Source organism: Rhinopithecus roxellana, chromosome 5 (genome assembly GCF_007565055.1).
Source record: "Rhinopithecus roxellana isolate Shanxi Qingling chromosome 5, ASM756505v1, whole genome shotgun sequence".
Taxonomy (NCBI): Eukaryota; Metazoa; Chordata; class Mammalia; order Primates; family Cercopithecidae; genus Rhinopithecus; species Rhinopithecus roxellana.
This window is the reverse complement of record NC_044553.1, coordinates 58821701-58847099: the sequence shown is the minus strand read 5'-3', so window position 1 is coordinate 58847099 and position 25399 is coordinate 58821701. Positions and strand designations below refer to the sequence as shown.

Here is a 25399-nt window from a genome sequence, read left to right as displayed (position 1 = left end):
AGAACATTGAACATTTCAGGCACATGATGCTAGGCACATTTCTACCTGCTCAGTCTTACTCTGATCATACAGATAAGAAACTGTGGTGCAGATGTTAATTAACTTGCCCAAGGTCCCACACACGTTAATAGTGGAGCTATGCTTCTCACTCAGCCCTGTCCCATTCTGAAGCCATCTTCTCTACACTGTATCAGCTTCTACTCAAAGTATGATCCACTCAACAGCAGCATCTGCATCAGTGAGAGCTTGTTACAAGTGCAGAATCTCTGGCCCCGTCCCAGACCTACTGAATCAGAATCAGCATTCTAACAAACTCTCAAGAGGCACTGTGGCACCACACTGATAAAGAGAGAAGAATGTCTACCCCAGGGGCAACTGTGTCAGCTCCAGTAGTGTTAAACCTCATTTAGTACAATGCCTCTTAGACCCAAATACGTTGATGTTCATGTAATGCTGAGCACCACATGAACCCTCTTTGAACACAGAGATTTTTTTTAAAAGAGGGAGAAGGTAGTCTTGACAGAATTCTACAAACAAATTAGATGATGACACTAAAATGTCTATCACAGTCAGATCTCCAGGGGGAAGCTAAACTGAAACTGCAGAGTCAGCATGCCCTCTGGTGGATCACAACAAGGAAGCCTGAATATGGAATTTGTCTCTGGAGGAAAATCCAGAAACACACTCAGATATGAAGATGGCAAGGCACTTGCCATGAAAATGATCCCACTGACTCAGGAGCAACTTGGAACAAAACCCTTTTAATTCAGGTAGTAAACTTTCGAATGAGAGAGTAACAAGAGCATTCTAGAAAGCCAAAGACAAACAAGGAAAAAGGAATAATCCAGGCATTTTTTCCCAATAGCAGAAAATTTAACCTGAAACTGAAACCCTATTTCTGGAGTTGTCTTACCATCTTTTTTTTTTTTTTTTTTAAACTCTCCTTTGGATCCAACCACCTTCTTCCTATTTTTAAAAATTTAATAATTCACACACCATAAAATTCACCTTTTAAAGTGTGCAACTCAGTAGTTTTCAGTGTATTCACAAAATTGTGCCATCATCATCCTATCTAATTCCTGAAGATTTTCATCATCCCAAAAGAAACCTCAGACCCATCAACAGTCTCACCCCATTTCTTCCTTTTCCAACCCCTGACAACCACTAATTTACTTCTGTCACTGTGGATTTTCCTATTCCGTACACTTCATAATGGAATCATGCAATATATGGTCATCTGTATCTGGCTTCTTTCACATAGCATGTTTTCAAGGTCCATCAATGTTGTAGCATGAATCAACATTTTGTTCCTTTCTATGTTTGAATAGTTTTCCTTGCATGGATGTACCACATTTTCTTTATCCATTCATCAGCCTATGGATTAAGAATAAGGCTGCCGGCCAGGCGCAGTGCCTCATGCCTGTAATCCCAGAGGTCAAGGCAGGTGGATTGCTTGAGCCCAGGAGTTCGAGATCAGCCTGGGCAACATAGTAAAACTCTGTCTCTACAAAAAATAAGAAAATTAACCGGAGGTGGTGGCATATGCCTGTAGTCCCAGCGACTAGAGAAGCCAAGGTGGGAGGATTGCTTGAGCCTGGGAGGTCGAGCCTGCAGTGAGGAGAAATTATGCCACTGCACTCCAGCCTGGGAGATAGAACGAGACTCTGTCTCAAAAAAAAAAAAAAAAAAAAAAAAAAAAAAACAGAATAAGGCTGCTATGAATATTCATATTTTCATGAACATGTTTTCAGTTCTCTTGTGTATCTATCTTGCAGGGGAACTGGTCATTAGGTGGCCAATGTTTAACATTTTGAGGAACTGCCAACCCCTTTTCCCAAGTGGCTGTTCCGTTTTACATATTCACTAGTAATCTAATGTAGGAGGGTTCCAATTTCTCCACATTCTCCACCTGGCCATCCTGGTGGGTGTGAAGTGGTATCTCACTGTGGTTTTGATTTGCATCCCCCTAATGACTAATGGCACAGGAACACTTCCATGCCCCACTTCAGTTCCAGGCACCCCTGCCTGCTTTCATCCTGAGTGTTGAGTATCCACTCCTGCAACTAGCTGTCCAGTCCTCTCTATAACTCGTCTGCTATTTCAATGAATTTACAGAATCAAAAAAACTTTTTGTTTTGTTTTGTTGGGGACAGGATATTACTCTGTTGCCCAGGCTGGAGTGCAGTGGCATGATCAGGGCTCACTGCAGCCTTGACCTGCTGGCATTACAGGCATGAGCCACCAAGCCTGGCCTTAGTAGGTTCTTTGACCACCACCGCAGATTCAGTAAATCTCACACTGTGCTGAGCACAATCCATTTTCTTGTATGCTCTGAAAATTATTTATATGCAGGCACAAATGCAAGTCTTTATTCCTGCTTCATTATCCCTCCAACCTAAAATGTCCCTTATCCCTAGAAGAGTGCTACCCACTATTTATATTATCGCAGTCCAGCCCCTTGGTGGAGACTTTCTTAGTGACCACAGCTTAAAATGTTCTTCTCTACTCTGAAATAAAAAATAAGTAACCACTTACAGAGTTCATTAATTAATTGTCATACTTAATGAATGAATGTCAATATTAAACCACATATTAAAATTGTGGTTTGTGATAATTCAGTAATGGAGTCCTGAAAGATACATATATAACCTCAGAAACATTCTGTATTCTGGGAAACGCTGACTTGAATAAATGTAACCAAGTTTTTGTTGTTGATATAGTTAACTATAGTACTGCTCATAGTCTTTGATATAATGATGCCCATGTTGAGAATCTCTACAAGAGGAAAAAAATAATAGGCAGTGCTTCCCAAATGGATTTGCCTTTTATAAGAGTACACCAGTTAACACCCACCCCAACAGCATTTTACCAACATATTCTCGGAACTGCTGAGCTAACTGCTCAGCAATTCTATCAGCTGGACAGCATTGAGTAGAAACCATATTTTCTATCAGAATAAGGAACTAAATTTGCTTTGTTTGAGGATGCCATCAGTTAATAGGCACTACACTAACATACCAGGTTACAAAAGAAGAGAAAAAAACTTTACATTAAATGAGTTTATACCTTTTTTTTTTTTTTTTTTTGAGAAGGAGATTCACTCTTGTTGCCCAGGCTGGAGTACAATAGTGCAATCTCAGCTAAATGCAACCTCCATCTCCCAGATTCAAGCAATTCTCTTGCCTCAGCCTCCCAAGTAGCTGGGATTACAGGTGCCCGCCACCACATCCAGCTACTTTGTTTTTGTATTTTTAGTAGAGATGGGGTTTCACCATGTTGGTCAGGCTCTTGAACTCCTGACCTCAGATGATCCACCTGCCTTGGCCTCCCAAAGTGCTGGGATTACAGGCGTGAGCCACTGTGCCTGGCCTAAATGTGTTCTTAATTTTTAAGATCCATCTGGACTTCTGAAATCAGAAAAAGAATGTATCTTAGAAATGAGCTAGTGCAGTATAACTAGTGTTTTAGTTTAAAAGCACCCTCTAGGAACATTGAGAATAATGTTCTAGGAATGGGCCCTGACTCTCTGTGACTCAGTAATAACAGTCCTAATGACCAAAAAGAAATAAAGTGCCATAATGACTGTCTCACAACAGACTTATTAAAGGGAGCAAAGATATCATGTACTGAGAAAAGTGAACAATAGTGATAAGAGGCTGCCCTCACACTGGAAAAAATCCCAGCAGCAAAAAGCAGGGGTAACACCCAAAATATAAACATCAGGTTATGGGAAGGAATTTTAAAACAGAAATGTTCCCTACTAAGTGGGAAAAACCATTTAAATTAGCTAATGAATCTTAAGAATGACAACCAGAAGGCTGTTCCTTTACCAAGTGCTGACTGCTGTCAGGAAGACAGGTTTGGGCCTTGAAGTTTTATCTACTAAAACACTAAGTGTACACTTGAGTTTTTTAAAGGTTTCTGATTTACTGATAGGTTTCTCTAGTGCTAATCATTTTAAAACTAAAACAAAGCGCAAATGGACAGGTGAGATAAAGCATGACAGTGAGCTGGGATCCCATTTGGCATAGCAACACAAGAACTAGTTAAAGCGCTGACTGACCTCCTCTTATACCTAGTTCATTTGGGCACTACATTACGTAAACTTTATTTCTTCCTTAGGATGTTATTGCAGGAACCCTCCTGACTCAAGCAGGTTCCCACAGCCTCTCTGATGCAAAGCAGTCAAAATTCAAGGCCACAGTCTAGGTCATAGGAAGTCATGGTGAGCTCTCAGCACAGGACTATGGCGTGGGGGAAAAGGAAAAGAGCTTAAGATTGGGTTAAGTCCCAATAGTGCTTGATTACAAGCTAGATTACATAGGACACCACACTAATACTGATCAGCTGCCCCTGAAAGCCAGCCTTCTACCCTCTGAGAGACCGAGAGAGGGTCTCAGCCACTGCCAGTGCCACCACCATTCTCCAGAAGAATGAAAGGCCTTTGCCAGGTCTAACCACCATGGGACATTTGTTGTGGGGTGTACTTCATGCTCCCTCAATTCAGAAAAGACACCACTGCAAATTCTTCTTAAACTTGTTCCCTAGGTGATCTATTCTGTCCTCCAACCTTAAGGTTCAAGCTGTCAGAACTGTACATAACCTCCTTTCCATAAATGTCTGAGGTTTATCCAAAAAAGGAAATAGGGTAGTTTTTGGATTTTATAAATTATAAAGGTCACTAATCTGGCATTACCCAAGGGTGATCTAAAACCTGAGACTACATATTTTACAGTATGAAAGGAAGGGGGAATCCTACCTCTTTGTAAAATTCATCCATTTAAAGAGCAATCAGAATTATTAAACATAGATAATGGTAAGTGGCACAGGCATTGGAATATAAAATGCCTAAGGAGACTTCCCAACATACCCCCAAAGAAACCTTGTCTCTGTATATGAGCTAGTAAAATAATGGCATTTCACAACAAACTTCATCTCTCTTACTATCTCCCACCCCATAAGTTAGTGATTCTATAGGCATGGTCTGTAGCAGCATTAGCATCATCCAGAACTAGACAGAAATGCAAATTCTTGGGCCTCCACCCTAGACCTAGAGAATCAGAGACTCTGGCAGTATAGCCCAATAACCTGTGGTTTAACAAGCCCTCCAGATGATTATCTTCAAGTGTGAGAACGATTGCCCTAAGATTAGGGAAGATGCTGCACCTGCGGTGGCTCAGGAGCCTGTGTGAATCCTATTTAACTGAGTGATAATCTCACCTGTTCTTGCCTTCAATTGATATTGGCTTTTAATCTTCATAGACTGATTTCACAGATTAACAGTTAAGTCCTTAGTTCAAGGTCACTATTTGAAGTCAAGTCAGAGCTCCATCCCAGGATCTGCTGACTTCTTCATCAGCCTTGAGTTTCAAACTAAGGCCTTTCTTTCTAACCGTGCCAATTCTGGGGCCCAGGACCGTGAATGTTGATAATGCCACCCCAGTCATCTCCTAATCTACATCATGCTGCCTTTCTCAGATAAATATGAGGCCTGGAGCTCCAAATCTTAAATTCAAAAGAGATGGATTTGAGGATAGAGAAAGAAAAAGGGTAAACAGATGTTTCCAAAGGCCCAAGCAACTAAACCACTTGGAGAGGAGTGGATAAAGAGAAGACTTAGATGTCTTATTATAATTAAGAATTAGCTCATTCAAAACAACTGAGTAAAGAGCACAGAGACAATGTCTAAGACAGGAATGGTGCTTTAAAGTTTTCTTAGCACTTTTCATTTCCATTATCTCATCTGAGTTTACAACAACCCTGCGATGGAGGGAGGTAAGGCCACGATTATCTCCATTTGACAGAAGAGAAAACTGAAGTTCAGAGTGGCTAATCATTTGTCCATCAGCACTGTCATCAGCTGTCAAGCTGAAACTTAACCTCAGGTCTGTCTGAATCTAGAACGGTGTAGTGTATCCACACTATGTGATTCGCACGTCTACAAATCTGCCCCAAAGCAGACTACACTCAAGGAAAAAGCAAACAGAAAAACAGGCAGCAGAAATGGTGAGCCCCTAAATCCTAGCACTTGCGCAGTGTGAGGGTGTCCCTTTAAGAACTCAACACACAAACCCAACAGCCAAGGTGTTCAGCCAAAAAAGAAGAAAAAGAGAGGCATATTTCTAGCCTGCATAATCATTTCTGGACCGATTCCCACTAGCAGCCTCCGAGGCGAACAGCGGCTCACAGCCTCGGCTGAAGCTCCTCCACCCCCAGGGTTATGACAGCGCTGCTCTGACTAGTGTGCAGGCAAAACCCCAAAACTCAAAACAAGAAGTGAAAAAAGTGGAGCCAGGAAAAATTCGTCGGCATCCTCCACACCCTTACAATCCGCACAATGCCAGTTCCAGGGTCCTGGGGTCGCCCGGACTGCAGTCTTAGGAGAGGGTGGAATGAGGTGGAAGTCCCTGCGGACCTACCGACCCTATTCTCTCCCACCCAGTCCCTAGGGCAGGGTAATAGGAAGGGGAGAGGGTTCGTTATGAAATCCTCGGGCCAGAATCAAAGGCAGATACACACCGGGGACTTTCTCCTACGGAACAATATGTCTTTCCAAATTCTCTACCTGCAGGTCCTGTCCTCTGCGAAGATGAACCGGGTGGGCTGGTGAGGTGGCGGGGTGTTATAAACCTGAGGAAAGGCTGGAGGGAAAATCGAGCCACCCACCTACTCCAGCCACGTTGCCCGGCGGTGTTGGCGAGGCTCGATGCCGACGTGCACCGCAAGCGCAAATTCGGAACCTGGCGTCCTTGACCAAGTCTGAGATCGGAAAGGGGGCATCGCCCAGTGCCAGCGCCCTGAGGGCAGGGTGCCGTGCCCGCCAGAAAAGCTCGCCTCAATTTTGGCAGTAATGATTTTCCTAGAAGATGCCAGAGTTCGCGAAGATCGGAGTGATTCGCGGATTTCTGCGCTGAAGCTAGGGGCGCAGCGACCCCGAGTTCCCCCACACTGGGAATCTCGGGGCGGCATTCTCGGGGCCCATCCCATCGCCGGGACAGTGCGGAAAGAAAGGCTCCATCCTCAACTTTCTCGGAGGAAATCACTCCGTTCCGTGGCTTGCCCAATACTGCCCGCACAACGGGTCCCAGGGTTGGAGAGAACCAGGCACACGAGTCCCTCTCTGCGCGCACAAAGCAGCTGCGCCGGGTCGCGCGGCCCCCTCTCCCGCCACCCGCCAACTTGGAAGAATCTCTCTGGGCGCCTGTCTACTCCCCCGGCCTCACAGTCACCCGCCTCGGACGGAGCGCCAGGCGCCCCAACAGCCCTGGCGGCTGCAACCGCATCTCCCTCGCTTGGCCTCCGCCCTGACCGCGCGGTTCCCCTCGCCCCGGTCCTACCGTGCAGCCTGGCTCGCGCCCCAGCCGTGCCAGTACGCGGCACGCGTCCCAGCGCACGAGGCTCCTCCCCGGGGGGCTGCCCTGCGCGGGGCTGCGGGCTCCGGGCTCCGGACAAGGCTTAGCCGGCCCGGGTGCTGGTTAGCCGCCGCTCGCGGCTCCCGCGCCGACTCCTGCTGCCGCGCGCGAAAAGGGAGGTGTAGGGGGGGGAAACTCCCGGCAACTCCAACTCCGGGCGCTGGAGCTCCAGCTGCAGCCGCGCGCCCGCCCGCCGCCGAGTGCGAGCGCCTGCGAAGCAAACCTGCCCCCGCGGCCGCCTCTGAGCATGCTCAGTGCCGCCGTGGGCGAGCCCGAGCGCCCTGGCCCGGGGCAAAGAGCAGCAGCTGGGGGCCGGGACCCGCCGCAGGCTCGGGAGCGCGGAGGTGGCGGAGGAAGTGAAGGGCCAATGTAGGGACGGGGGCCCAGAGCCAAAGACCCAGGAGAGACTGGTCTGGGCGCAAGAGCCGGTGCGACTTTCACAGCTTGTGGGAAGTTTGTGGGCTAGAAAGGAGGGCTGCTTCTGTGAGCTTCTCTGTGAGACTGTATTCGAAAGGACAACCAGGAAACATTATTTTTCTCTCCAGGTATAAACGAATAGATCCAGCCGATGGATTTTTATCCTGTGCGCTCTTTCCTTTATTCTTAGGGTAGCAAACTCAAAGAGCTAATGGGGCCTGACAGGCACTGTAACTGGGAGGAGGCGAACTGGAGAGAGCTCCGAAGGCAGAGCCGCTTTTCTGCTCTCAGCGTCCGTTGCTATCGGGCAAGAATTAGACCTAGTGTTGCTAGATTTTCTGATTTTTCCAGAAATGGAGTATATTGATGTACAATATCCTGATTGTAAAAATCTTGACAAATTCAATTTTCTCAAAACACCCTGCACTAAACAAAACATATCTGCGTCCCCTCCCTGCTGAACCCCCCATACAGTGATTTGAGCATTGTGATTCTGCATTCTTTTAGCGAAGTGGTGCTGAGTGCTCACTGTGATTTGAGAAAGTGCTGGAAAGGATCCAAGATGATTCAGAATATCTTCAAAGTACTACTAGTTACTAGGGGAAATGGGTTTTCCTGACAGTACAGTGCTACACTTAAATGCTGGGGCGTTCAAAAAGAAAGAGGTTACTAATGTAGAAAGCGGTTGTTAAGAACTAACTTTTGGGAAACATCATTAGTAAAAGTATCTGAGTGGGGAGTCACTGCAGGGCCGGTAACAGTACCCCGGAAGGCACTTTTGAGCCTGAAGCAATAGGAAAAAACCCAAACTGACCGTGTCTTTATTTAAAATTTTGACATTTTTCATCATGCATTTTTGTATTAATTTTGATTTTTTGAAATATTCCATTAAAATATTAACCTTGATTACTGAGTTCTTTGGTGAACCTTTCAATGCTGTGACTCACCTCACCCTAGCCTGGCCCTGTTGGGGTGTTAGATGGTGGGTACACAGACCTGCTTGGAGTGCAAGGGGTAAGCATTAGCATAGTGAAATGGGAAGGAGGGTTTGAGCTGTGGATGGGGCCTCAGGCAGAAGTCCTGACTGCCAGGCTGTGGCTCCTGCACTTTATTTGTAGACTATGTGGAGATAGCAGAGATGCTGGGGGAAGAGACAATCCAAACTGAACTCTGGGAAGATGGACAGGGTATCAGTTTTATGATACCCTAGGTATCCCCATTTGGCAGCTCCAGTTTTATGAAAATCAGAGAAAATTGTCCAATAAAGTAAGTTTATTGTGCTCTGCTTATCTCTGTAGAGACATGTCGTGGGACTACCTTAGTGCCAACGAATAGGTCACCGGGGTCCTGGTCTAAACCTCAGCCATTTCCCCACCAGGCTTCCATGGGCAAGTGGCTCAACCTCTAAGCTGCACTTTCCTCATCTGTAGAATGGAAAACAATTCTCATGGCGTTTATGTGAGAATCCAAAGAAATATATGTCTAAGGGCTTTGAAAATGTTGAGAGTTCTTATCTACACGTCATCTGTGTAAAATCTGAATTGAAATAAGAACCTTTTTGCTTGACAAAAGTTGTTCTAAGTAGCAAGCTTCTTTAATTTAGCAAGCCTTTCTAATGTGTTGGGATGATATTTACAAAACTTTGGAATCAGCTTTTGGGTAACTCAATAATTCTGTGAAGTAAGATATTACTGTACTAGTTTCTATTGCCAGTCATCTCCTCCCTCCACTACCTTCCCTTTTTATCTTCACTTGCATCTTTTTGTTCTCAATATTGCAGATCTAATCAAGAGGACTCTCCCTCTCTGTACAAAGTGGTCTCTAACTCATGTACTGTTCATCCTGGTAGTGTCTGCTCCAAACACCTGGGACCTACCTTAGTGTGGGAGATGATTCTCCCTGCAGGTAGCGTAATCTGTTGCTGCATTCATGGAGAACAAACCACTGCTTATCTATGGGAAGCATTTTAAGCATGCAGACCTCTCAAAGAGAAAAAAAAAGCTTGAATGTTTACACAAGAAGCCTTCCAGAAGTCATGTAAAGGAGGAAGTACCTAGCCCTGGATGTGTCACATAACAAGGAGTTACAAATATTTGCAAAATAAATAGCAATTTCCATCATCAAAATCTTCTGCATCTCTGTTTCACCTCCCACAGTGCCTAGGAATTGTTATAATTTTTTTTTAATCACAATAATGGTAAGGTCATAAAGAAGAACAAGAACTAAACATTTATACAGGGAGGGGTTCTGTACTTTAACAAGTAAAATGCTTTGCTTACATTTTAAATTGTATTTTTAATTCTTGTTAGCAAATAATACATGGTATTTAAAAAGAGTTCAGTGCACAAAAGCTCAGTACAGGAAAAAGCAAGTTTCCCTCCTCAAGAAAGACTAATGTTGCCTGTTTCTTCCATATAGTTATAGAAATACCCTATGCATGTGAGAGCAAGCATAGTCATTTTCTTTTCCATAAAATCTGATCATGACATGATAGAACTGAAAAAGACCTTACAGTTCATCTAGATGTTAAATTAGAGGCTTTTAAATTGCTACTCTGATAAAGAAAAGGAAAACCTAAACGTGATCTTCCCTGTGTCATAAGTAAACTCATGGTTGTAAGGATGCCAGATCACGTGGCAAAACCCTCCGTGTGAACGTTAATCACATTAAGTAATACAAGGAAAATCTGAGTTCACCTAAAGTTGCCCTGAAACCCATAATGCCCACTGTCAACCTCCACCTAAAACACCCATGGATATAGATGTCTTAGTTCCCTACGGCTGTTGAAGGAAGTGCTGTCTAAATAACAAATGGAATAAATTGACATGGACACAGAGGGCTTGATCAGGAATTGGGCATTATAATGTGACTATTTGGAACAGCATCTCTTATGCATCATCAATCACAGTATGTCTTCAAGACTAGTAAAGTCTATATTTAAACTTCTTTTTCTGCTACATGGTGTAGCAAGTAGCTTTTCAAATTCTTCATTCTGATGATGTAATTTCAGATAAGACATTTAGGGAGTCATCAGCTTATTAACTTTTGGGTTGAACCATATGAAACTGCCATTTTTATTGGTCATAGTTTCTAAAATATTGGAAATTTCAAATGTTCCGTCTTGATTATATTCCTCAAAGTTAGTCCTTGTTCTAGAGCTGTAAGAGGACTTCCTCTAAGTTTTTTAGAATATCACATTTTCCTGTAAGAGCTGTGTCACTAAGCTAGTTCCAAAAAACCTATTTAATGTTTGGAGTTTGTAATGGTACCAGATTCGCATCTGGTCCTAGAAGCTGGGCCTATTCTGTTCAACAAGGTCAAGAAAAAGAAAGAAATTTCTCTTCCTCTCTTGAGGGGTATAGCACCAGCCTTTCTGGGTCTTGAGATAGGTGAAAATAATAATTATTTTCCTTTCTGCTCGTTTTGCACCTTACTTCTCCAATATTCTCCTGAAATCCTTTTTCATGCACCTATTGTCCTCATTCTGTCTGGCCTTTGCTCTCTATTCTTTTGTGCTCTATTCTTAACAATCAGCATTCATTTAGTATTCTGCAAGTTGGAACTAAGTAAAATAACTTGATTAAATTAATTCACACTCGCGTGCAAGACTATCAGCCCTTCCAAAGACATATGCAATTTTAAGAGTATCTTATAGACTCAAATGAACATTTCCATAAGAAAATTTTGGAGTTTGAAAAATGATTAGAGAAAGAATCCTGGGAGTGAGGGGCAGAAATAATATATTGAGGAGCAGGAACATTTGGTTCAGTTCCTCATTTTTCTACATTTTGTAATTTCTTTTCACCCTTTTAATATAAAAATATGGATTATTTTAAAGTTTAGGATTTCATTTTGACTTTCACAATGGTTGTCTTGCCAGTAGCACTGAGCACCTCCAGACTAGGAAGAGGTCTGCGCCTACTGCACGTATGTGCCATTTGTAAATTGTGAATGAAATGTGTCACTTCTGGTAACATTGGTCTGATGGGATCTGGGAGACGTTTGAAATTCAGATGGGCTTATGGAGCTTATATTTGGGACCCTATTCTGTTTCCTATACAATTAGCCTTGGTCTGTAGTTTCATCCTTTAAGGGTTCTAGCTGTCTATAACTGGAGTCCACCTTGTTTTTTGACTGAGTTGACACGGTCAACATTTTATCTCTAATTTACTAAACATATAGTTCCTCCTCTGCTCTGCTTTTAAGAGTCAAGATAAATATTGACTACTGATATCAAATTTGGTGAGCTTTGGCCCACTATGGTTCACTATAAGATAGAACATTTCTGAGAGACATGGCAAACTTTGGTTCTCATTTCTGTCTTCTCACCTTTATTGGTTTTCCATTGTTCTCCAAGCTTCTTTCCACTTTTCTAATTATATTACTTCATTACCGAAAGTGCATCAGCTTTCATATGCCAGTGTTTATAAATGAGACATAGATTAGAAGGAGAGATAGTTCCTTGGAAAAAACAAAATAAAGCAATTTTTTTCTTGCAAAAGATGTGGTTACATCCTGAACTTGGTTGCTCTGTAATCATTTTATATTTCTTAGCAACACCCTTTCAATCAGATTATTAGTTCCTTGAGTGCCAGGAACAAGTCTTAAGGATCTTTAATTACCTCACCAAACACCTAGCACAGAGGCAAGAGCCAATCAACAAATAACAGTTACAACTTGTTATCATTCAGTTGAGTCATCGGGGACAGGAGACAAATAGTTCATTTTAGAGATAAGGAATCTGATATTTAGAACACACACATAAATGTAAAATTGCATCTGTGATAAATTACACAATCAAAAGATACGTCGCGCTTTTAAAAGTGTGTAGTAGAGGTTGGGCACAGTGGTTCATGCCTATAATCCCAGCACTTTGAGAGGCCAGGGTGCGTGGATCACCTGAGGTCAGGAATTCGAGACCAGCCTGAGCAACATGGTAAAACCCCATCTCTACTAAAACTTCAAAAATTAGCTGGGCATGGTGGCACATGCTTGTAATACCAGCTACTTGGGAGGCTGAGGCAGGTGAATCGCTTGAACCTGGGAGGCGGAGGTTGCAGTGAGCCGAGATCATGCCACTGTACGCCATTCTGGGTGATAGAGTGAGACTCTGTCAAAAAAAAAAAAAGTGTGTAGTAGAAAGAGTGAACAGAGCAAAGGAAAAGAAGAATGTTTTGAAGAAATAATGATTAAGCTAAGTTCTGCAGGATAAATCTGAAGTAGTTAAACAGGCAAAGAAAATGAAAAAGCAAAGGGAGAATTTCAGGCAGAGAAAATCGCATGTACAAAGGCACTATGGTGGTAAGATGTTGTAAAGTTTGGAAGGAATCTTAAGGGTCTTTAAGTTTGACCTGTCGCCAACCCCACAGACTTTTCTATGTAACTCAACATCTAATAACAACAACTGCCTCAAGAAGCAAACTGTCGGCCAGGCGCGGTGGCTCAAGCCTGTAATCCCAGCACTTTGGGAGGCCGAGACGGGCAGATCACGAGGTCAGGAGATCAAGACCATCCTGGCTAACCCGGTGAAACCCCGTCTCTACTAAAAAATACAAAAAACTAGCCGGGCGAGGTGGCGGGCACCTGTAGTCCCAGCTACTCGGGAGGCTGAGGCAGCAGAATGGCATAAACCCGGGAGGCGGAGCTTGAAGTGAGCTGAGATCTGGCCACTGCACTCCAGCCTGGGCGACAGAGCGAGACTCCGTCTCAAAAAAAAAAAAAAAAAAAAAAAAAAAAAAAAAAGAAGCAAACTGTCCTCCGCAAAAGACACCAAGAAATCTGGTATTAGGAGGCACCATGCCGTGGTAGAAAGTATATGGATTTTATATTGGACAAATGTGGGTTTGAAATTCTGTTCCAACTCCTTGCTTTACGATCTTGCTTTATGATCTTCTACAACTTTTTTGTCAGCTGTCTTATCTCTAAAATAGGCATATTAAGATCTATTTATAGTTGTAATTGGAGGATTAAAAGGGAGCACATATGTAATATGCTTAGCACAGTATCTGGCCCACAGCAAATGCTGAATAAATATTGCTACTTTCATCTCATGACCACTCATCTTGGTAACTTCAAGAAAAATGGAAGGGGGAAACCCAGAGTGTGTTTTGAATTTTCAGTCTGAGCTGTTTCTTAGAAGCCTTGCCTTTGCCACAGGCAATCCTATGTTACTCTACAGATGGAATATAGCATTTCTTTTTTCACACACAGAAAATGTGATATACATAGAAAGTGCTTTTAAAAAAGTTTCTACCTTCTCTTGTCCAGATGTCCTAGTGTTTCCACCTATTACTGTATTTCCAAATAAAGTTCAAAAAGGGTAGACTAATAGTTTAGAGGTTTCATTATTTATGTTTATGAAGTTATGATTCAAGATGTGACTAGTTCTGAATTTTGGTCATAAATAGTTACATATGGCTCTTCTTCCCTTATTTCTAGAATTGCTTGAATTAGAAATCTTAGAGAATAATATCCAGCAGAAAAATAAAAATATACAAAGGCTGTTTGAACCACCCTCTGCAGCAGCAAGGCCTCTATCTTAATGCAGACATGGTTTGTTGTGTTAAGTTTGGAGTTTGGTAGACTGAACCATCCTGATTACTGCTTCCTTTATTTCAGCAATATTTTTGAAAGACCTATTTTTGGGTTAAAATTACTCTGTCTCCACCAAGAGCCAGAAAAACTGCTAGACTTTGAGCTAACAAAGAATCTCTTATTCTGCTGGGACACAAGTGAGTCAGTGACCACACAGAGTTTCTGTGCTGTTGGTTTGGAGATGATGGAACGATGCAATCCACCCGCAATCTGAGATGGAGAGGTCTTCTGTATTACAAATGCAGGGCAGCTCCTTCTCTTCTGTTTATTATGGTCCCTGATCCCTGTCAAAAGACTGACAGTGAGAGAAGCACTGCTGCTCTGTCCTCAGAAACTTTCCAGGCCCCATGGACCTGCACAGCCAGATGCATGGCCCTGTAATTTCCCACTCCAACTGCCCCATCTTGGAAACATAAGGCCTGGAATGCTGTTATTCAAAGTGCACTTCTTGGACTGGCAGCTTCAGCATCATCCTGGAAGCTTGTTAGAAATGCAGACTCTCCCACCTAGCCCAGACCTGGTAGATCAGAATCTGCACTTTAACAAGATCTCCAGGTAATTCATTTACACATTAAAGTTTAAGAAGCACTGCCCTCACTAGGATACCCAGCCAGAAAGACTGGAGAAAAAAAAATTCAAATGTGAAATGAATTTTCTTTGCCCTTGATGCCCTTTCTTACTCTCATTTCCAGGCCCCTTCTCTGTGTAGCTAAATCTTCCCCGTCTTTTTTTGAGCTGCCTGAAATGCCTCCTCTGTGGAAATCTTCACTGATGCAGTCAGCCGGAGGCATCTCCCACTCATTTACCTGTATATATTCCCCTTGGTTCTTACCATGGTTTGCTTACACTGTACAAGTATCTATTCATGGGTCTAATCTGTCCTGCTTGAGGCCTTACTGGAACCTTCTTTATATCTTCTGCAGTGTCTAGCAGGGCAGTCCCAGAAAAATAACAAACAAACAAAAACTTACTTATTTATTGAAAGGAAGGAAAGAAGAGAGAGAGGAGAGAAAAGAGCTCAATTAGTGTAGTAAATAGCTCTAGAAAATTGAGTTCAGCCCTGGGGATGGACTTTAGCCTGTTTGCTACAGGAACCCAGGAACCATTTTATATCCATCCCAGAAGAGCCCCCATGCACTGTGGGCATGGAACGATCCCAGTTTTCCAGGAGCTACCGGCCTGGACCAGATCCGAATTCACCTTACCACAACACTCCTCAATCAGACCTGGCCAAAATCAGCCTACCCTCTCTTTCTGGTAGTAGAATAAACCTTTTGTTTGCCAGGGCCTTGACCTCTGGCTTTAAGCATGCTGTGGACTCTCAAAGGATTACCCTCTTTGCCTACTTTTTGTCTCATGTCTATTCCCACCTAAGAGTTAATATATTAGTTTATTTCTTTAAAAGGGGTATTTTGGGAAAGTGTTTTCAGTTTCTGGCATCTTTTCTTTATAAAGAAATCTTTTTGAAAAATATTTAGTTTTTATAATTCAAGTTTTATAATGCCTCATTGAGTAAAGGCAGTAAGTTTCTGGCTGCAACTTACAAGTTAAAAGAACAAGTCATGGCTGGGCATAGTGGCTCATGCCTGTAATCTCAGCATTTTGGGAGGCCAAGGAAGCAGGATTACTTGAGCCCAGGAGTTGGAGACCAGCCTGGGCAACATAATGAGATCTCATCTCTACAAAAAAAAATTTAAAAAATTTGCTAATCATGGTGGTGTGTGCCTGTAGTCCCAGATACTTGGGAGACTGAGGTTGGAGGTTTGCGTGAGCCTGGGAGGTTGAGGCTGTGGTGAGCCACGATCACACCACCACACTCTAGCCTAGGTGACAAAGCAAGTCCATGCCAAAAAAAAAAAAAAAAAAAAAAAAAAAGGAAAGGAAAAGAACAAGTCATCTCGTTACTTTTAATTGATAGAAGACACAATTAAAATCTTTGATCTAGATTAGACATATGATGCCATATTTATGATAAATATATCTTCCCAACAGATATTCCAGTGCCATTATAATTTTATCACACATAAAGCATAATGGGCAATGCTCCTAAGACTTACAAGAAATTAGACTTCACTAGTGTTGATACAGTTGCAATTCATACAATTAGTATGACCCATATGGACAGATTTGTGGCAGGACCTGCAGTTCACATAGAGTAGGCATATTTTCTTTGATAAGCATTTAAAAAGTATGACCAGTTTTCTGAGATGAGTCATTTGGGGGGTACTGTAACTTGTTATACTTTCAAAGAAAAATTTGTGATCTTGATCTAATGCATTAAACAATATTCAGAAGCTGTGATCCTGTGAGTCTCACCTCTGTAAGTTTTCCTCAAGGAGATACTTAAAAAAAAAAAAAAGAAGAAACAGCTCTATTATAACAAAGTTATAACAGCAAAAACGGGTAACAAGAAAATGGGGAAATAAGTACATTTTATCGTATTTATTTAATGTGATATTATGTATCTTTTATGGATAGTAAATGGAATAATTTACTAGAGTATTTATAAAGCCAGTTCAATTGAAAAAATTCAGAACATAAAATCATATAAAAATATTATTGCAACTTATCACATACCTAATATTAAAAATTTTTTCTAGGTCAGACACTGTGCTAAACACTGGGGATACAGCTGTGAAAAACACGAATGTGATTCCCAGTATAGACCTCACAGTCCGATGAAGGAGAAAGATATTAAGCAAGTAAACACATAATTACAGCCCATGACTCATGCTGTGAAGTAAGGGTATATTAATATATAACAGGGGGACCTAAGCTGGTGGCAGTGTGGTGGGGACTGTTCATCAAGGCACCCTCTGAGGAGGTGATGGAAGAATCAGAGTTAACCAAGGAAAGACTAGGGGAAGACTGTTGTTCTAGGTGGAAACAGTAGGAACAGAAACCCCAAAGTGGGAAAGGGTTCGATGCTACCTCTTTTACAGGAGGCTCCTTTACAGGAGTAAAAGAAGGATTGCAAAAGAAGGACCAGACTGATCGCAACATAATGAGTAAGAGAAGAAAGGTAAAACCGAGGGACCAGGTCATGCAGTGCCTTCAGGATTTATCTTTCTAGCCCACAGGGAAGCCACTGAAGCTTTTTGAGCAGAAGAGTGGCAGGGATACATTTACATCGTAAAACCACTCTTGTGCTATGTGGTTAAATTGATTGAAATAAATGAAGAGTAGAAAAAGGGAGGCTGAGCATGGTGGCTCATGCCTGTCATCCCAGCACTTTGGGAGGCCGAAGCAGGAGGATTACTTGAGTCCAGGCATTCAAGACCAGCCTAGGCAACATAGTGAGACCTCATTGCTACAACAAAAATTTAAAAATTAGCCAAGTGTGGTGACCCATGCCTGTAGTCCCCAGCTACTCAAGAGGCTGAGGCAGAAGGATTGCTTGAGCCCAGGAGGTTGAGGCTGCAGTAAGCCATAATTGCACCACTGCACTCCAGCCTAGGTGACAGAGTGAGACTCTGTCTCAGAAAAAGTAGATGAAGGGAAACCACTTTGGGAACCATTGCAGTCATCCAAGCGAGAGAGATGACTGTGGTTTAGACTAGATATGAAACTGTTAAATGAAGAAAAGTAGTCAGATTAAGCTATATTCTAGAGGTAGGAAAAACAAAGTTTACTAATGGATTGGGAATAGGGATGAAAACATTAACTACAATCTTCATATTACTTCCTTAATCCACTGGATAGATGATGATGTCATTCATTTATTTTTTATGCTTGAAAATTTAGGAAGGAAACAGAGAAATCCATTTTGGACAGGAAGTTGAGATCTCCTAAGAAAGCTAAACGGAAGGGTCAAATAGATAGTTTAAAATACATGTGTGGAACTCAGAAAATAGATGTTTGAAAATTATGTATTTGTGAGCAATTAGCATTTAGATGGTATTTAGTGCTATAGTATAGAATGATTGTAGAATGACTAGGAAAAAAGCCTATGTTTAGCCACAAGGAACTATACAGCATTAGAAGGTCTGGATGAGGAGTTAGAGCAGCCAAAGGTGACTTGCACATTGGAAAAGTGTTGAGTAATTCTAGAGCAAGGAAAATAGTATTTCAAGACAGAAGGTGTGGTCAACTGTGTTAAATACTGTTGAGCAGTCAGGCAAGATGATGTGCTTCTGTGGATAAGATACAGGTGTTTTATTAAAGGGGTGGTTTTAAATGTATTTTTATAAGTTTAAACTTTAATCATATCTGATTCATTTAATAGCTTAATTTCAGCAGGATATATTTACTTGATCAACACATTATTTGTGTTAATTATTATTTTTTCATCTCTTTATTTTCATTTTATGTGTTAGTTAACTCTCTTATCTTCAATTTAGGATTAAATCTTCAAAAGTTTTAAACCTAGCCGCACGTGGTGGCTCATACCTGTAATCCCAGCACTTTGGAAGGTTGAGGCAGGAGGATCACTTGAGAAGTTAGGTTAGAGATCAGGGCCAAAAAAAAAAAAAAGCTTAAAAAAAAGTTTTAAACCTGCCCAGCTGTCTAGCCTAACAACACACTTTCTAAATGCACAAAGTCCCTATTTTTGCAATCGGCAGCACATAGAATATACAGTTTGCTACAAATACAAGAATTCGAATAATCTATAACAAATGATCTATTTCTTTTATTAATTATAGAATTTCACCAAAAGTGCTCCTTTCCCTAAAAATGAAAAAAAACTACCTTATTTTTCAAGGTAAATAAGATAAATTCTGATCTGAGTTTGACAGATATGCATTATGTAAAGATGATTGAAAGCATCAGAATAAGGTGGTCTCTTTCTTGCTTTCTTTTCTTTCTTTTTCTCTCCCTTTCTTTCTTTCTTTCTTTCTTTCTTTCTTTCTTTCTTTCTTTCTTTCTTTCTTTCTTTCTTTCTTTCTTTCTTCTTCTCTCTCTCTCTCTCCTTCTTTCCTTCCTTCCTTCCTTCCTTCCTTCCTTCCTTCCTTCTTTCCTTCCTTCCTTCCTTCCTTCTTTCCTTCCTTTTCTTCATTCTGATATTCTGACATTCAGGAACTGAAGAAAGGATGTGAGAAGATTTGGCCAGCAAGGACAGGAACTGTCACCTTCCCAGCTTGGGGAGTGGGAAGGGTGGGATAGGGGAAACTCTCTAACCCCTCACCTCCAACCTGCCACTTATACCTTGACTATTTACGTTTTTCATCATGACTTAGAGTGTCACCACCCTGTGGTATTCATGAATAAAGAAAAAGAAAGAGGAAGGAGCCTTCAAAAGGACTGGTCTTAACAAAACTGGCAAGACTCCATTCACTTCCCCTAACTCTGCACCTTAGGTTTTAATTATGTTGTTATAAAGCATTCTCTTCTCAAGCACAAATTCTTCTTGGCAAGAAATCAAATTTATGCAGATTATCTTCTGTATAACTACAACTGTGTTATGTTTTCCGGAATCAGCCCAAAGTCACTGCTCTGATGAATGTCTCATGAGACAAAATAGATCTCCTTGTCACTCATTTCGATTTTTTTCTCTCTTCTCTTATCCGGGTCACTGGGCATATTCAAATAGGTGTCAAGAAAATATGTTATCCTTTCTTTTTGTGTAATGCATGATGCAATATAACCTATATACCACTCTATATACCACTGGGGAAAAAGGAGTGAATGGGAATATTGGTGACCCCTGGCAACTGGATGGAGGAGAGTGAGCGGAGGTGTATTTCAAGGTTTTGCATGACTGACGCCAGCATGCCAGAGGAAGAATACTCAGGGAAGGTTGATTGCATTGTTTCCAGTGACATTCTTAATTTTCACCTGGAAAGAATTAAATATGGTCATGTTTAACTTATGTTTCTTTCTTTCAGCTACAACAGGAGCCCTTCAGGGTCACAGAGGAAAAATGACTTTTTATGACCACTCTCTCTTTTACCTTAAACCAGCTACTCTTTGGGAGAATGATTCAACTGATTTTGACTGTTCTTGGGGGTAGACTTGCTGTGAAGTTATCCAGTGATGTTGAGAACATATACTTTTCATCCTATCAAAAGCTATCGTCTTAAGTCAATTCAGGCTCCTATAACAAAGTACCATAGACTGGGTGGCTTATAAACAACAGAAACTTACTTCTCGCAGTTTTGGAGGCTGGAAGTCAAAGATCAGGGAACCAGCTTGGTTGGGTTCTGTGAGGGCCCTCTTCGGGGTTGTAAACGGTCTTCTCATTGTATTCACATGTAGAAAGAGGGTGAGGAGAGCTCTCTGGGATCCCTTTTATGAGGCACTAATCCCATACATGAGGGCTTCCCCACTCATGAACTAATTACCTCCCAAATGCTCTACCTCTTAATTCTACCATATGGGAGGCTAGGGTTTCAACATATGAATTTTAGGGAGACAGAAACATTCAGCCCATAATAGTCACATGAGTTCACAAGAGTGTCTGTTACCATAGTGTAGTGGCCTTATATATGGGCAAATGAAGATTACTTGAAGATTTAGTGAATAAAATGAGAGAGAAAGTAGAGGGGTAATTAAGGCAAAAGCAGAACATGGAAATGCTCACCCAAGAACTGGCTGAAGGTTTCTCTCAATGCCAAAATTAAAGTCTCCTTTTACATGGTTTTCCATGCAATGACTTGTAGGTCACTTCCGAGTCACGGATTCATTTACTATGATAATTAGGATAATCATTTATCCAATATCCAAACACTTTCCCTTCCCTAGGGACAGAATATACTTCCCTGGCCAACTGACTTTAAGCTTGGCCATGTGACTGACTTTGGCCAATGGAAGTGAGGAGAAGTTATACATGTATTTGGGTAATTTGGCTTAATTTTTGTACTCCAGGGATATGGCATGAGAAGAGTATGCCCAGATAGCTGCTGCTGCTTCACCCTGGATTCTAGAAGAAACACAAATGGAGCAGACCTGAAGCCCATCCAAAGCCTGAAGCCAGGTTCAGCCATCCTGAATCCAGAAGCATGACTTCCCAGCCAGACCAACCTAGATCAGCTAAGCCATAGTCACCTGCAGATCCATGAGCATTTACTATGTTTGTGTAGCCCTAAAAAGTGGGCAGCACCAAAATCACTTAGTCATGTTATTTAGCGTAAAATGCACTGGGCTGTTATGGTCTGAATGTTTGTGTCCACAAAATCCATATGTTGAAATCCTGACCTCTAAGATAATGATATTAGGAGGTGGGGAGGGGGGGCTTTTGGGAAATGATTAAGTCTTGAGGGCAGAGCCCTCATGCGTGGGATTACTGTCCTTATAAAATTGGACCAAGGAAGCTCATTCTGTCCTTCTACCATGTGAGAACGTAGCCAGAAAATACCATCTATAACCCAGGAAACAGCCCCTTACCAGACACTAAATCTGCCCACACCTTGATCTTGAATTTCCCAGTCTCTAGAACTAAAGAAATACATTTTTGTCATTTATAAGCTACCTAACTTATGGTATTTTGCTGTAACAACCCAAATGGACTAAGGCATGGGCTCACTATATAGCTCTTATGAAATAAAACATTAAAATACATTGAATTTAAAAATAAATAAAATAAAGACATTCAAAATTAATAAAATCATTTCATTTTAAAATATTTTAGCAGGAGTTTTCTCAAAATAAATGTTCTTAAATAAGGCAAGGTGGTGTGAGTAGCAACAGGACTGCAATGTGCTATTGTTTGGAAATAATTCTCTATTCTATCCATCCATCTACCTGCATTTATTATTTTTGCAGCTTATATAGTCCTCTGGGAACAATGTGGTGGATTTTAGGTAATTTGCATAAGAATTTATAATTAGAAAAAAATTATTTGAAATTTCTGCATTCAAATTATGTGAGAAATCCATCATCATTATAGCACAATTAGGAAAATATAGATAAGCAAGAATGAAGAAAACTCCATAAATGTACCACCTACAGATAGCCTTTCTTTATCTTTTCAAAACTTCAGTTATATATGTAATTACAATGGACTCAGACTGTGCATACTGTCTGTAAACTGCTTTTATCATTAAGTATTATGTTGTCATCTCTCTGCCTGACAATAATATAGAGCTATATAATTGTTTTTACTGGCTATATGGTACTTCATAACCTAGCTTTGAATATTAGGTTGTTTCTAGGTTTATTTGGGGTTTATTTTTCATTATAGATAACACTTAAAGGACATTATTATTCATACATTTATTTCACTTTTTCCAAGTATTTCCATAGAATACATTAAGTGATATTGCTAATGCAAAAGGTATGCACATGTTTGAGACCCTTGTCAAAGTAAGCCCAGAAAGATGGAATCTATTTACATCCTCTCTAGTCATGTGATTCTACCACACCTTCCAATCCACACTCAGCGTTGCTTTTTGAAAGATTTCCTTTCCTTTTTTCTCTCCTCTCCTCTCCTCTCCTCTCCTCTCCTCTCCTCTCCTCTCCTCTCCTCTCCTCTCCTCTCCTCTCCTCTCCTCTCCTCCCCTTCCCTTTCCTTTCCTTTCCTTTCCTTTCCTTTCCTTTCCTTTCCTTTCCTTTCCTTTCCTTTCCTTTTTTTGAGACACAGTCTCACTCTGTTGTCCAGGCTGGAGTACAGTGGTATGATCTTGGCTTGGTGCAACCTCCACCTCCCAGGCTCAAGTGATCCTCCCACTTCAGCCTCCTGAGTAGCTGGGACTACAGGTGAGCACCACCACACCTGGGTAATTTTTCTGTTTTTCTGTAGAGATGGTGTTTTGCCATGTTGCCCAGGCTGGTCTCCAACTTCTGAACTCAAGCAATCCACCCACCTTGGCCTGCCAAAGTGCTGGGATTGCAAGCATAAGCCACCACACATAGCCTGCTTTCTTTTGTATATCTGTCTCTTACTCCATTTAGAGCAATCAAAAAATTCCCTCTTTACATTTTCCCTGTGATATACAAAGAAACAAATATGACTTAAGGAATGTCTTTTGTTTGTTTGCTTTTTGAGACAGAGTCTCTCTGTCACCCAGGCTGGAGTGCAGTGGCAGGATCTCGGCTCACTGCGATCTCTGCCTCTCAGGTTCAAGCGATTCTTGTGCCTCAGACTCCCGAGTAGCTGGGATTACAGGTGCCCGCCATCACGCCTGGCTAATTTTTGTATTTTTAGTAGAGACGGGGTTTCACCATGTTGACCAGGCTGGTCTTGAACTCCTGACCTCAAGTGATCCACCGGCTTTGGTCTCCCAAAGTGCTAGAATTATAGGTTTGAGCCACCACGCCCTGCCAAGAAATGTCTTGAATGGGATAGAATAAGTAAGAATAACTGGGACAGTAGCTGCGACAGCCAAGCAGCCTTTTTTCTTTGAAAGGAAGAATCCTCTTAATTTTGGTCTCAACATTGTTTGAAATAATATCTAACAAAATCATAACCCTTTACAATTTCATGATACTAAATAGGACTTATTGAAAATGAGTCATTTTGTACACATTGGGAGTTTTATGGTTAGTTTAATGTCACTGAATTTAATTTACTTAAATTGTCACTTGCACATCATTATACTTTGGTAAACCCACTTTAGAGAGCTCTTAGTACTGAACAAAACATATGCAACTCCTCTAAGTAACAGAATCTATTGAACTAATGTATTAGGTGCAGAAACTGAGGCATGAAGCTGTAGATCTTCCGGTGGCAGAAATAAAACATATAATAAAATTGTAAAGGTATAGATGCTATCATGGCGGAAGAGAAAATTAATATGAAGGAATATTTTCATGAGCCAAACTCAGTCTTTTGTGAACATTAATAAATGAGACAACAAATCAGTGCCAGAATTTTAAATGGGGTTGTTGCTTAGCTGTGACGGCTGGTTTGGGAAACTTACCCCTGTGAATTCTCTAACTTCCAAAAATCACACAAGTACATGAAAAGGAAATCCTTCTTTACTAAATGGTTTAATTTTAAGAAGGCAAGGTCAGATACAATAGTATTTTGAATATTACAAAATAAGCTATTGTGGTGAAGAATTTGTGAAAAATCTGAGTTCTTCAAGAGTAATTCCTATGATGTCTCTTTGTTATCTCAACTGTTCACGTATATTGTAACGGAAATTAGGAAGTTCTGATTACAAAATTAGACTTTAAAAGGCTTCCTTCAAATATATTTTTGCACAGCCACTTTCTTATTTGTAGTTTCTTTAGATTTACATAAAAATGTATATTTCAAAGTATTTGACTGCAAATTGGAAATCACATTTTTCTATACAACATTAAGCTTAGAAACAATATTATTTTAAAATAATTTGCTCTTCAAGCAGTAGATCCATCTTGGTCTTTTTATATCTCTTTCATCATGTGTATTTTCTGAGAGTGTCTTTTTATTCAAATTCAGCTCTACAGATATTTACTGAATAACCAACCAGTTGGCACAAGACTGTGTCAGAACTCAAAAGACTAGGAGAATTGAGACAGAAAGCAGATTAGTAGTTCCAGGGGCCGGGGAGAGGAAGAATAAGGAGTTATTGTTTATTGGGTATGTGGTCTTCTTTTTGGATGATCAAAAAGGAACTACATAGCGACAACAGTTATACTAAATGCTACTCTATTGTACACTTTAAAATAAGTAAAATGGTAATAATATATATATTAGCACTACAAAAAAATAGGCAGAAAGAAGAAAAGGAACTAGTAGTAGGGTCAATGAAAGAGAGGCATAGGTATTCTGCTTCAGAAGTTCATTTAATCAGAAAATACATTTAAATTGTCCTTCCAATCTCACTGTTGAGTTTATGCAACTGTGTCAAATCCTATTTAGTAAGTATTTATTGTTAGGGCAGTCATAGGCAGTTGTATTAAAAATTGCACATGAATGCTGAAATGAGCAATCTATGGTCCTTGCCTTCAAGTAGCTTTCAATTCTATAGCGAATAAAAATAGCTATAAAAATGTATAATACCAGACAGAATATCATAAAGCTGTACTAGAGAGATGAACACAGTACTAAAAGAGTGAAGAGGATAATTAGATCAATTATTAGACAACGTATCAGGGATAAGATAGCTTTG

At 41.0% G+C, this 25399-nt stretch overlaps 1 protein-coding gene across 1 annotated transcript in view; it reads right to left on the bottom strand.

The window, feature by feature from the left end:
* The window catches only part of STXBP6 (syntaxin binding protein 6), a 265201-nt gene extending 257657 nt beyond the window's left edge, over positions 1 to 7544 (bottom strand). The window contains exon 1 of the mRNA XM_030930514.1: positions 7338 to 7544. The gene's annotated coding sequence lies outside the window, so the exon portion shown is untranslated. The remainder of the gene's footprint in view (positions 1 to 7337) is intronic.
* Between the last annotated feature and the right edge of the window lie 17855 nt (positions 7545 to 25399).